The sequence below is a fragment of the Varroa jacobsoni genome, unplaced genomic scaffold, assembly GCF_002532875.2.
Source record: "Varroa jacobsoni isolate VJ856 unplaced genomic scaffold, vjacob_1.0 scaffold_1125, whole genome shotgun sequence".
Classification (NCBI taxonomy): domain Eukaryota; kingdom Metazoa; phylum Arthropoda; class Arachnida; order Mesostigmata; family Varroidae; genus Varroa; species Varroa jacobsoni.
Window position 1 is genome coordinate 113811 of NW_019214027.1, and position 13781 is coordinate 127591.

Consider the following 13781-nt stretch of genomic DNA (forward strand, 5'->3'; position numbering starts at 1 on the left):
GGCTAGCTGTATATCGTTATGTGCACTGTTCGATTTGCATTTGCGTGTGTGCGTGGTTTCTATTGAGTCTTCCTGGCAGTCGGTCATGAGGCTTACTCATTGCAACTCCTATTTCCGTCCATGAAAGTAACATATCGTACATAAAAACGTCGGAATAAATCACTACATAATTATAGACTATAGCTTGTTATAGGTTAGATCTATTTACATGCTGGTACCCGTGCATATTTGCATGACACAGTGGCGCTAAATGAGAAACAAATCTGTTCAAGTTGTTACTATTCTTCCATTGGGTTCGCACGGGACTTTATTCGCGAGAAGGCACGGAACAAACCACTATAGCCAATTGTCATACGCATCCAATATACGTAGCAGCAAGATTAACCTTTAGTCCCTCTCCAGTGAAACGCTTCACGAGCATCATGCTTGTAAACGCCCGGGTCGTAACACTTGCCCGATCATGTTCATTGCTTCTCTCCGATATTTATCGGATGGAGCGCATATGCTCTGTTTAATAGACAGTCTAGTCTAGTTAGAAGATTCAAGTCCTCTCCAACATGAGAAAGGATAGAGTACGTCGCACCTGCGCACGAGCTGACCAAAATGATGTCTGCCCTATCTTCGACCACTTTTCAGTCTGACCGAGTACTCAGGCTGAGTGGGGGATGTGAGGGGCTTCGTAGCCTGTATGTCTTAGCCGCTCAGTTGCTGTTCCACTATTCCGGAATGGCGGGCAGTCAGGCGGACAAAAAAACTTACGGGACAGAGACGATCAGAACAAGAAGGCTAAGATCAAGTAAAATGAAATAGAGAGCTCAGGCGAAGCGGCGAATGAGGGGCCGATCTTTCGCCTGTTTTGTCACCAAAGTGCGACTATTATTGGGTCCTCGATAAAACCACGGACACGGCAGTGCCATATTATCTGTTTGGGGCCATAGTAGCATCGAAGAGTCTGAGTTATATATTAGTTCGACCTCGCTCGACCTTCTCTTTCTTTAGCCCTGAATTATCCTTACTTTTTCCGTTTTCATCGTTAGTTTCGAAACAGTATGACTACTGATGTATTGTGCACCTTAAGCAGGTTTCGACTTGAGCACAACGCATCGCAGGATATCAACTGTGCTTGCTCCTGCGCCTGACTTTGATCCGAGCTGCTCTGGTTCTCCGTCGACTTCGGCTTAGGGTCTGTCCGCCAATTCTCGCTCGTTCTACCTATCAGTCAGTCTTCATTGTTCGTGTTGATCGTCTACAGCGCTGCCGACGGCAGAGGTTCGAGGGGTGCGGACGGTTCTAAACCCGCCACCACATCACCTTATTGGTTCGCTTGCTTCGTTCCCGATCCGGTTAACGGCAACCGCCTAGAACATGCAGTGTGTAGGACGCAGGCAGGAGAACAGATTCAGAACGGACGTTAGTTTCGAAAGCTAGCCAAACCAGTCAGAGAGGTGCTTCGATGTCCTGCTTCTGGTCCTGTTATTGCTTGCTGTTGCTTCTTGTTCAGCTGTGATCGAAGGCTGTATCGAACGGGCAGCCTGCAGATCAAGCTGTGGTGGTTTCCATCCAGATCTCGCCCCTGTCTGAGTAGTCATCTTCTTCCCTCCCGTTAGCCCAGTACCGAAACGACAATCAACAGCAACGAAGCAAATGGCCAAGTAACGAAGCGGCCGATTACGCACGTAGCCATAGATCTGAAAGAAGAAGGCGAACAAGGCAAACGGTCGCGGGCCTAGGCTGCTATTGTTGCTTCGACGTCACGAGGTGGCCCCACCGCCTGGCGGGGTAGGGCTGAAGCCGTGGGCTGATTTTGCTCCTACGATCGCTATTGTTGTCGTTGTTGACGAGATGATAGTCATATTGTTGTTACAACGTGCACCAAAACGCCAGCAGCAACGGTAGCACTAGCAACGAAACAACAAACCAGCTGGAGCTTCACTGGTGCAATCTCATCGTCGCTATCATTTCTGCCTAAACAGCAGCTCCAGTGGGGTCTATTTTATTCGGTGGGGCGGCAGTGGGGGTGGGCGAAAAGCCTTGACTATGACCTCGTGCTGCTGTTGCATTTAGACCTTCAGCCGAGCAGTGAGACAACATACCACAACAGCACAGCTCAAGCAATAGATCGTCAGCCGGCAATCGCTTTGAGCTGGTGGCGACTAGTCCTTGATGAGCCTGCATGTGTGTTCGACTATCCTGCCTTAGTTGAAAGTAGCGAGAATGGGTGTGACTCTGAGATAAGGGGGTGCACTCAACCGTCTCACCCGTTCGCGCGGGTGGGTAGTAGTAGCGAGTGATCTAGGATCGATGGGTGAGCGAGCAGGACGGCGATGGGGTGGTGGCAGGAGCTGCAGAAGATTATATAGTTTGCTCGTTATGATGAACCGGCCATGGAGCAGCCAACCTGAAACTGGCGGACGAAGAAGGGTTTTTACTCAAATGGGAAGAAAAACAAGAAAAGCACGAAGACGAAAGTCGAACGTAGATAACCAAAGGTGCCGTGTTGCCTGCAGCCGGCCAATGCACCAATGCCGTTACTGCTAGTTTTGGGTTCTTTCATATCCCAACTCTGGCTTATTGCTTTTGCTCGGACTCGCTTTCTATCCATTCAGTAAGCCCATTCTCTGTTGTAAATGCCTATCTAAGTTTAGTTCTTCGATCGATAGGAAAGTTTCCTTACTCCTTTTAACACTAAGGTCTCTTCTTTAATCAGCCTTTGACTTGCTCGGGCAAGCTAACTCTGGTCGACAGCTAAAGCAAAATGAACTGATCCGGAGGCAAGGACGACAGGTTTCACTGGTATTACTGTTACCCGATTTAGCGCCATATATATCTATCGGAATCGCCTGCAGATACCGTAGCCTTTACGGGGAAAGTCACACCCAATTAATTTATGGTCGCCCCTAATAACACCGCAGAGTTCGTCAATTAAATTCATCCTCAGTCGTTTCTCAGTGTTGCCGATTCGCATTGATTCAATCTTCAACAAACAAAAGCTACGAATCCCCTCGTATAGCTGCGTTGCCTTGTGGCTGGACGTTCTGGTCAAAGTTTTCGACTATTTCTAATGTCGCAGTGTGACATCTAGATGTTGTCTTTGAAAGAACGAAATCATATTGTTCTATTTTGTATAGTTGTGTTTGGTGGGGGGGTGCGCAAGCGGTCAGGTAGGCTTCATTTAAAGGTATTAGTTGTTTTCTGGATCACTCGAACGCCTGTGAAGTCGCCTTGTTATGCTTGATTGTACCAGGGTGGAGCGTTTGAGTGTCAATTGGCATAAATTCACTAGTGCAATGAGACTACTAGTATTGCTCGGTTGATGGATCCTCAGAATGCTCCAAATATGGGCCGAAAATCAAATGGAAAACAGCCGATTCGAAGGATGAGGTATTTCTCTCACTGGCGGTAATTTCGAATTCTATGCATTGCACTGTCGATACGAAATATCCCAAATAGCTATACATCTGATTATAGCTAGAAGCATCTATCTGATATTTTTCAAAAAGCCACCATTCAGCTTAACGTCCATACACGCTTCTGCCAGTCTTGACCGCATACGTCGTCATTAGAGCGTTGTGGCAGTCGAAGAGACCACTGACTGTTAGTGCCCCATAAGCGTCGATTTAAAGATGCGATTTCGTAAAAGTAAAATGGCCAAGCAGTGATTGCATTGGCAAAAAGCAACGCTTTCGTTTATGAGCTTCGAGGACGTTTTGTAGTTGTGAGAGCTGAACGAGTAACAGGCTATGGAAATAAATCCGTTAATTTTACTTTTGTTGTGTCCTATGCGATGCTTTGGGTAATAGACAAATTCGAAAGAATATGGCAGACGGTGTGGGATGGATGAGAGCTCTACTGCACTCTTCTATACTTCAGCAATATCAAAATATATAGAACAGTGTACTGGCATTACAAACGTGACGCAGATAAGTTGTTGTTAAACGCGAATGACAAAATTATAATAATGTACTGCCCTTTTTTCATACAGTTACAAGCTTATTCAGTTTCATGGGCTCATATGTACACGCATCTGTTATTGATTTAACATAAAACATTGAATATGTTCTGATTGAATCTATCTCGCTATGTATATAGCTGGCGTAATATTCTTATTCTTGCCAACTTCTCCAGTTAAGCTATCAGTTCTGATCTTGCCAACAACAGACTCAGTTTCTCATAGGGGAGTAAATTGATTAAAGCTATTAGCATGGTGTATCCTGATCAATGCCGCCATGAACGTTAATAGCACCGCCGGTGCCACCACGGCATAGAGTTACAGGTGTGGGGTAATAGGTCTTAAGTGTTCAGATTGTTAGTTAGCTCAGTTAGTGATCTTCTCTTGGGGTAACAATATTAAACAAGTAGCGGTGTAACAGCAGGTCAGTTGACGAAACAGCAAGCAGATGAAACTGAGAGACACGAAAGTCAGGGGCATAGAAGGCACAAGTTGCTTCTATTGATGTTCACGTCTCATAGAGTAGAACAGAGGAGGGCTTCAATATGGGGGTCACCTTCGCCATCAATCGAGGCCAGCAAGACGAAATCGATACACGTCAATCATCGCAGTTAGCGGCGGAATAGACGACGCGCATCAGCATATGTCTGGGGTATCAGCCGCCGAGGTACACATCTGTTTATAGCTAAGTTGGCTTAAATGAAAACTGCTCTTCTTGATGATTTCTTCGTCTAACGACGAGGAAACAGCAACAACGGCTAAAAACGAGCGACAGTACCAACGACGAAATTCGGGCCCAAGCGAGCGAACAACAGAGACTGAGTGGAAAAAAGGTCTCAGGAGTTTGGCCTTTTGTAGAGAACTTCACAGTAGCATACGTGTGCTACGCCGATTTAGCTGCGCGAGCTGGCAAATAATTTTTTGAACAAAGTTAAACAGCGGCGAAAAAACCGTGTCTCCTGGCCACCATTGCTGCTGTCCACGTTTTCTCGGTTTCCCTACCACCGTGCGTAGTGCGGGATCCGGCAAGTCCCGCTGTATCGCCCTGGTGCCGAAGTTGTGGTACAGCCAAAGCATGAAGGCAGTACATATACTCAAAAACTCGTGACTCTAATCAATTTTTCAAAGTTAGGGCTATCGGCGTACAAGAGCCGGTTGGGGAGGTGGGTTAGGGGAGGGCAAAAAAGCGGGTAGGGTAGTCAGTTTTGTTCGATCCTAAATTCAAAACGAAAGCAAAGAAATATAGGGGTCTGTCATCTTCATCTATGGCTATTTTCATAACCATCAACATTATCATAATAAGTGATTACCAGGTCACCCTATCTCGCTCCTCCTTCTCGTCCTTTTGCAGTGCATTGCCTGCTGCTCACTCCATGACGTTGTATAAATGTGTGAGTGTGTGTAAGTACGCACTGCTGAACAGTTCATATAATTGTTAAAGCAGGCAAAGGCTGTGGCAGTTGGCAATGGCCGCAAAACGACTTTGTTACTTTTCTACTTCTTTTTTCATTTATGTCTTAGTTTTTATTATTGTTATTACTGGCTAATTAGCGATCGTTAGCTCACTGTAGGCCACAGAGTCGCGTCGATGGCGGCAGCGGCAGCAGCAGCAGCGCCATCGACGATGCTGACAAGTGTCTTTCCAAGTGACAAGAAGCGCTGTTTCTCTTATCGTGTTACATTTTTTGATCTCTGTTTTTCTGTTTTTTTCGATTCGGCTCTTCTCCCTTGCTCTTTTTTTGGTTTTCACCGCCCAGTAGATCTGTTGTTGGCGAAATTGAGATGGAAACGTTTTTTAGTTGGCCGCTTGATTGGTCGGAGGCCGTTTCCCTCGCTTAGTTGACGCTTCGTTTTCTGCTCCAAGACCTTCGTTTCGACAATTTATTGCCGACGCTGCTGCCGCCGCCGTCGCTGTCGCTGCTGCCGGCTGCTAAATGAGGCATGCTGCTGGTCGCCGTTGACTTGAGTTCCGATCGAGAGTTGCCGTCGAGCGGCGAGGTGGCGATCTAATGGCTAATTAGCCCAGCTGGGCCGCAAACATCGTCAGATCACTTCTCGGGCTGCCGCTACCTATTGCCTTCCTGTTTAGTCGCTACTACTATAACTACTAGCACAACTACGATGTTTTAATAGTAAAGGCTATCTCTCGTCGGCGCATCGGAAAACACCGGCTGACTGTGCTGGCGTTAGCAGCAGTAGCTCATAACGGGAACGAATGGACTCATCTGCACACAACAATCTTTTATGTATGTGCTCAAGTTGTATGGACGCGCGGGGCCTTCTGTCGTTCGTCGAACCAGGACAGCGGGAGCGGTTACAAAGTACCAAGCCGATGATGATTGGTTCTTCTCGTTGTTGGTACTGTGGCTAGTGGTGCTACTACGGACGCTGAACCGATTTTACGTTGAGCCGCAAGAGATGAGGAAAAACAGACGGACGGAATTGAGGACACACCATGGCCGTTGCCTTGACATCGACAATGCTCGCTCCCTGATAATACCAGATTATGCGTTATTCACAGTCGGCTACCCGGGAGGAAAAGCTGATTGAAACGAAGTATCCTTGAGAAACGAAGACGCGAAACTTGATGCTGTACACTCTGGTGAGTTGCGGTTTGCAATAGCGGACCGAGTTGAGGGGGTCGCAAAACGCTTGCCACTCGTGTGATCGCCTATAATTTACATAATTCATGTGGTTAAGGAATTAATTTCGTCTATTTATGACAGTGTTGTTCGCGCACGCGTTCTCCGAACTTGTCCTAACGAACAGATGTCAGGATTTCGAACTGAATGCTTGAGTAGTACGAGGATGGGGTAGGAAACAATCCGGAGGCAAACTGATTAAGTGTGCACGCTGACAACTAGCAGATGCCGCTTGTTGGCTACCGTCGTGCAACTCTCTAAAGTGACAAATGTCTAAAACGTATCTATTGCAGTAGAACCACGTACACCTTTACGTTGTTATTTATTTAGACTTTGTGTCGAATAAAGATAATGGCAGAAGTACGCGCTCGTATGGGACAGACGGCTTTACTGAAGCTTAGGACATGCAATCGATTATTTTGAAGTCATGAACGAACCGAAGAAAGTAAAAACAAACATGAATAGGACTAGATAGTATGAATAACAGGAAGAAGCGAACGAATAGACGTGGACAACAGTCGGTAATAAATCGAAATCAGAACGCTAGTTGCTTTTAATGTTCGTGCCCAGTGTCTAGTATCCTTCACCAAAGAGGCCTCGATTGTCCCATTATTCATTGTCGACCCAGCTCTATAGCGTGATGACACTGAAGCCCGTTGAAATTGAACAGCATTTGCTTATGCACTTCTACTACTTTATCGATTACGGTAGGACCCCTTGTACTGTCTACTGTAGTTGGTGCTGCCGAACGCTACACGGACGATCGTGCGTAGCCAGTGAGATCTGAGCGTGTATCGAGATACGAGGCTTTAATACGATATTAGCAACCTTAGCAGAGTAGATAAAACTATATAGCGGAGTATTGTGTTCTGGCACAGTTTTTACTATGGCTTGTGCCTTGGTAATACGGTAGTATTTTGGCTATTTTTACCTGAAAAGAAAAAAAATAGTTGATGAAATGTCGTCGTGAGCGATATCTGTTAGTTTGGTAGCTGGGTGAATACCACATGATCGCAGACCTTGTCTATTCATTACGTGAAGATGTAGCACTTCATTATTGAATTATATCGGTTTTGAAAGCTGCTTCATTACAGTAATCTTAACATATAATAAATAAAATGAGCTGCATTATAGGAGGCAAAACATGTTTATCACATATTTCAACAGTCGAAAAGATAAATATGCCTATTGATATGACACAGGACCGAAATACCAGGGAACATAGAGTACTATAGGATGTTACACCGATTTGAGGGTAGACAGCTCAACCAGAAATAAGGCAATAAAAAATCTCCAGAGCAAACTGGCTCTGTTTTTGATCTAATCTGGCCCGCATGGCCCGTACGTTTCTGACTTACGTCTGTTATTTGTACTTCTTCGCTTGCTCTCTATGAATCTTCTCGATTCAACTTAGCACTCACATCTCAACAATGGCTCCGCAGTATTCGTCCCTTTGAACTACCTTGCCCTTCTACACATCAGGCATCCACATAAACACAAGCAATAAAAATATATAATTATTATTAATTGCAATTGCCTGTGTTGGCAAAAATGGTAGCAAATACAGAGAACTACAGCTGGTGGCATATCCAGAACTGTCCACTCTAACCTATTTGCACGATACTTCGCGTTCTCGTTACCTTATGTATTATAATTTGACAAACAACACTATAACAATCACGCCTATACTGTAAAAGTAACACCTGGCAGAAACAGTCATCTTAGCATCGACACCAAATACATATATATATATATATATATATATATATATATATACAATTATAACAGCAGAAGTAGATTTATATGTCGGGAGCAAAACGAATGCGTACAGCGTTGATGAACGTGTTGATAGCCAAATGGGCGCGGAAATAGGTGCTGCTAGGGGCTGGTGACCATTAAGAAGCGGGACAAAATGGAAGGACGAAGGAAAAAGAAGTGATTGGTAAACGAAATAATACGCTGAACGGCTCGATGTCGATGGCACTCTTAGGGCTAACTGAAGTGTTCACACCTCATGCGCCAGTAAAGGGCCGACGTTTGTGGAACCAAGTTACGTGTATTATTGTAATATATATATTTATATATACGAGGGTACAGAAGCGCGGGTAGAAGCGGCTCCTCGTCAGCTCATTTGGTCAAGGCGCTGTCTAGAATAGGTAAATATCGGGGGCACAAAAAAACGTCGAAAAAGCGAAAACTTATTGCGATCAGGGCAGTCCGGGACCGCCTCATAATAGCGCCTAATAATAGCCGCTCTGGTATAGAACGCGGTATGAGAGCCGGTGTGTAACTCGTCTAATGATTGTAAGCTATAGTTATAACTGAAGAGCTACGAACTTATTGGAGGTAGGCCTTAGTGGTCGAGTGATTAAGTGTCCGAGGTGTCGAACATTGACTGAGTCGAAATTATCTAGACACTGTTACTGAATGCTAAAGATCCACTCCACACAAATCGGCTGAACAACTGAAAATAATAACAAGCGATATAAGAAGACAGATTACGTTGGTATTTGACGAAAACAAACCAGTTTCTTAAGTGAGCCATATGGACACGAGTAGCAACATCTAGCATCAGGATCCGCAACGTCCCTATGGAACCGCCCACCGTCCATTTGGCAGAAACTGTCTATTACACTACTGCGGATCTTCACAGTTGGCATCGGTTAGCCAGCCTTTGTTTGAATAGTGACTGCTCACTTATTTTTGAGGAGAGATGGTTAAGGGAGCGTCTCTGATTGATACAGGTTTGGCCAGTAACGATAGGTAAGCATAATGTCTACTATTGTGGACATGATACCAAGCGCAATCGATGAAACAGGGTAATATGGCGTCATCGGCGTAGCTGATCGCTTGTCCATCAGCTGCTGCATGAGTCACAACAACTAAACAACTGTTAGACAAATGAAATGTCTACTATGCGTATGTTGAAGAAAATATGGGTGGGTTGCAAGATTACGTACCGTTACGGGGGCAAAATAATCGTTTGCTTTCTATATGTGTGTATATATATATATATATATATATATATATATATATATATATATATATAGTTAGAAAGTGTAGAGCTTCATAGCGTATAAAGAGGCATGCCATTTCTTGCAGTCAACAAAAAATATTGTATTCAGTGAAGACATCGGCCATAAATTAGAGCATGCACATGAGCCGTTATGCAGGCCGGATCTTATTTGCGTAAATTAATAGTCATATCTACGCAGAAGAGTAATTGCGACAAAAAACATCGTCGCGCATAGACAAAGCAGCCGTATTGATCACCGCAGTGATCTAATAACACGACTCGTAGAGGATACTTGTATTTCAATTTATTATTCATTTTTAAGTACTGTAAAACCGTACTGTATACTGGGCGTTCTTCGCCCAGTATAAGAGTTCGAGAGGGTCCCCACGGAAACAGAATTTCACGACACGGAATTGTCAAAATGTTTCCCGTCCGTTCCTCACCTTTTCGCCTTAGACCAAATTAGAGAACATGCTTTCTTTCGCGTTGGCTCACTACAACGTTAGTCTAGGTGTCACCATAAGCTGCACTCTCTACGGACGTGATATAACCTTATATAATCGAAAAGGACCAGCTTATACATGTGTTAAACCTCAATTGCAAACAGCTAAAACGGCAGGGTAGCCTACTACGTATACGAATGCCTGTTTTGATTTGTGTGCATCTAAACACTTTTGGAAAGGTACGAGACTACGGGCGACAACAACGTTAAACGAGTCGCTATTAAACCGATGACATCGCCTAGACCGCTGCCCAGTCATTCGTTAGTTCACTAGCTTGAGTTCGTTAGGTACGAGGTGATTATGGAAGTTGGCTTTAATCGTCGATAAAAGCCAGATGAAGCAGGACAGAAGAGCGGGCGGCTCTTCCTACCAGTACCTAGAGGTAGTAATACCTAGAGGTACATACGAATCTGTTAATTGGTTAGTCATGAGTCAAAGCTGCTGGAAGATAACAGTCTGCTAAGATGATACGCAGTACCCTAATCGTCATCAGCAGTATAGTATCTGGCATAGATGAGATGCAATGCAGGCGTGACGCAGACCGCCGGGGTCTTGGTTAAAAGATGCAGGCTTTGGCAAGTGCGTACGACTTTGTCCTTAGTCACTGGGCTGCCGGACCCGAGATGACGATCAGGCGAGCATACGCGTAACTCACAGGTTTATCCACCCTGTCCGGTTGTGAGTTGCGGTGAAAAGGTGCAAGAAAATAAAAATGGGTCATGAAGAAAAAGAGATCGAAACAGGGAAAATCGAATGAACTTGTAATACAAGAAATCCGGTTGGAACCTGATATTCTTGTTCCCGCCTTTTTCAGGCATTGCATTTGATTCTCTGTGCTGGTGCTGGCGATGTTGGTGCTATCGTTGCCTTCTGCTCGCCTGCCTGCTCCAGCTGACGCTTGCTGAGTCTCGGAGTTTTGAAGACGCTTTTGCGTCCGTACTTGTGTGTTTTCGTATATTCGTTCATTTGTGTGTAAGAGCAGCGCTCAGCCGGTTTGGTTCGCAACCCGTAGTCGACCCGTACGGCTGCTGTCTTTACTGTTTCTGTCGTGCGTTCGTCGGAGCTAGTAAAGCGAGTCTCGCACCTGGTCAACCCAGATTCACTTATCTATGTTCGCCCTCAGCTCTGAACAGCGCTCAGCCTGTACTGACAAACAGACAGACGTAGGCGAACATTCATAAAGACAGTCCAGAAATGTATGGAGAGCTAAATCTCGCGCTTCACAGTTTTTCCTTCTATCTCCCATTTGAGCGCCAGCCATAGCAACGTTAATAGCAGAAACATGCAGGTCATAGATGTCACTGCTCGTGCCGCTTCCTTTTAGTGCCCTGATGGTAACGGTCATGGTATTGGGTGGTTGTCTGGTTAACTGGATGTGCAGTATATGGAGGGTGGACGATTTGTTCGGACGCCGCGTGCACTTACTTCCCCGCACGCTGCCATGGACAACATACGACCGCGTTGAAAACCGCAGAAAGATGTGCGACAGCAGGGGTTTCAGCATTGTGGGTACGGAACTCTTCGGATAACGAAACTAAATAAGTAGCTGGGCATTTTTTCGCTACCAGTCCACCGGGACAAAGGTAAGAATAAGCGTTTCTGAGGAGCCGCAGTTCTTAAAGCTAAACATTAGTAACTTGATCGTGTTGTAGATAAATCCGTTATTGTCGGAAATAAGCCTAGTCTTGCAGCTTCGTTTGCAATGCCGGCCTGCCTGTTTGTCCATCGACTTCAAACTGATATCGTAAGGCCGTATTCGTTACATTTCTTGCAGCATGCTCCTGTTGCTTCTCAACGGCTGGGGCTTGTGATACTGGCAAAAGTTAATACCACTCAATCCTATGCCTGTAACTGTTTATACTTTATGCCAGCCGCTGATTAATGGCTGTTGACGCAGTTACATCATCCCTCATGTCAATAGGCGGAGAGGCTTATTTAGTCAGAACATTTCAGACATCCATCGGTAATTGATACATAGACATATATAGAGCGATCGTCCGTCACCGGCGACAACTATACGAGTCGAGCAGATGTTTTACTTACTGATGATATTGACGTTGCTAATGCTGTCAAAGAATGATTTGCCTTAAAAAGAGATTACTATTCTGTTTCAATACGATACGATGCGCGTCAAATGTCTCGATGCCCACTGTGTTTCTTGAAATTTTGTCAAACACGTTACGAGGGGCATTGGCTGCACAACGATATGTCTATTTATTGCAAGGTATTATGGTCTAATCTAACTAATGGCAGGATAAACACAAACGAAGATTGAATTTGTCGACACGCTAGGTCCACACGTCTTGTCGACCGCATCTAGTCTGTCGGCGCGCAATACTCATTGACGCAGAGGATAGCTCAGCATCACTATATAGCTTGCCCTTTTGATGTTTTTTTGGGTCGTTTACTCTATCGAATAGACTGCCATTATTCTATCATAGCTGCACGGAGCATTTCAGATACTGACGTGACAAAGACCACAGACGTCTTGACAACGACCCATCCACTGGAGCACGTAACTATTTCATATTGCATCGATCCAGAGGAACATGTGCGGTCGTGTGCCGGGCTGACCGCTATGTCGTTTTTAGACAATAATAGTAACAATAATAAATACACTTTTTTTTTGTTCAAAAAACTAAATCGATTTGTATGAAGCGCTGAGCTGCCGGTGTCGACTTGCAGAGACTTAGGTTTATATGGGTATATATATATATATAGAAAGACAAAACAACAATATGAGTTGTCATAACAATAATAATAATAATAATTGTGGTCATCAAAAGAGCATATCATCGCTTTTGGTTATGGATGATGAAATTTCACTCGTAAAGTCGGCTAGTTATTGGTTGAAGACATGGAAGGCGTCCGGGTTCGCAGGGGATCAAAGCCATCAACACCGCACGTAGACTAAGAAGCCGAGCATTAACATCAGCGACAAACAAATGCCCGAAGACCGCTCATTGACACATATATGGGAAGATAAAAATCGTCGTATATGGTTAGGTAACTCGTTTAGTCTTATTCTTCCTCCGGCTTGCTGTTAAATGGTTCATAGCGTCTCCAGTAAGTTACAGTCCGTTTCGTCAGTGTTGCTGTTATCGTGATACCATATGCTATGTGATCGCGTAGCAGCATCTGAACGATCAAAGGGACGATGTCTAATATTTTATATTATAACACATAACGGTTCCGCGAAACAGAAGCGGCACGCGGAGGTTCAGCGGTTTTCGGATGAAGAATAGCTCGCTTTTCGACAGTTTTCACCGGCCGGCGACAGCGTTGGCGTTTACCTGACGTGTGGACGCAGATCGCTCGTGTGAATCTGCTTTACCTATGGTCATGCAGCTTCGTGACTAGGCGGGCTACAGTAGTTTGTAAGCGCGCAAAGAAGCTCCGCTCGTGGGTGGGCGGGCGGATGGGCTAGTCGATGGTCATTGGCCAATTCGATTGGGTAACACCACTTGTTCTATTACCGTTACCGCTGCCGTTAGCGGGGTCTAGCTGGTCCACTCGGTGGAAGTTCTGACCATCGAACCATTGAAGGGATAGCGTCGAGAAAAGTGCTTCGGTTGACACTGCCATCATCATTCTCGTAATGTTAGTCTGGGGTTGAACGCAGTTAAATTCTTTATTGTAGCTTAACACACGTCATTCTTTCGCGTCCGTGT

At 45.0% G+C, this 13781-nt stretch overlaps 1 protein-coding gene across 4 annotated transcripts in view; it reads left to right on the forward strand.

Annotated features, from left to right (window-relative positions):
- Positions 1-13781, forward strand: part of LOC111266891 (uncharacterized) — a 71282-nt gene that overhangs the window by 24538 nt on the left and 32963 nt on the right. The gene's annotated exons all lie outside the window — the stretch shown is intronic.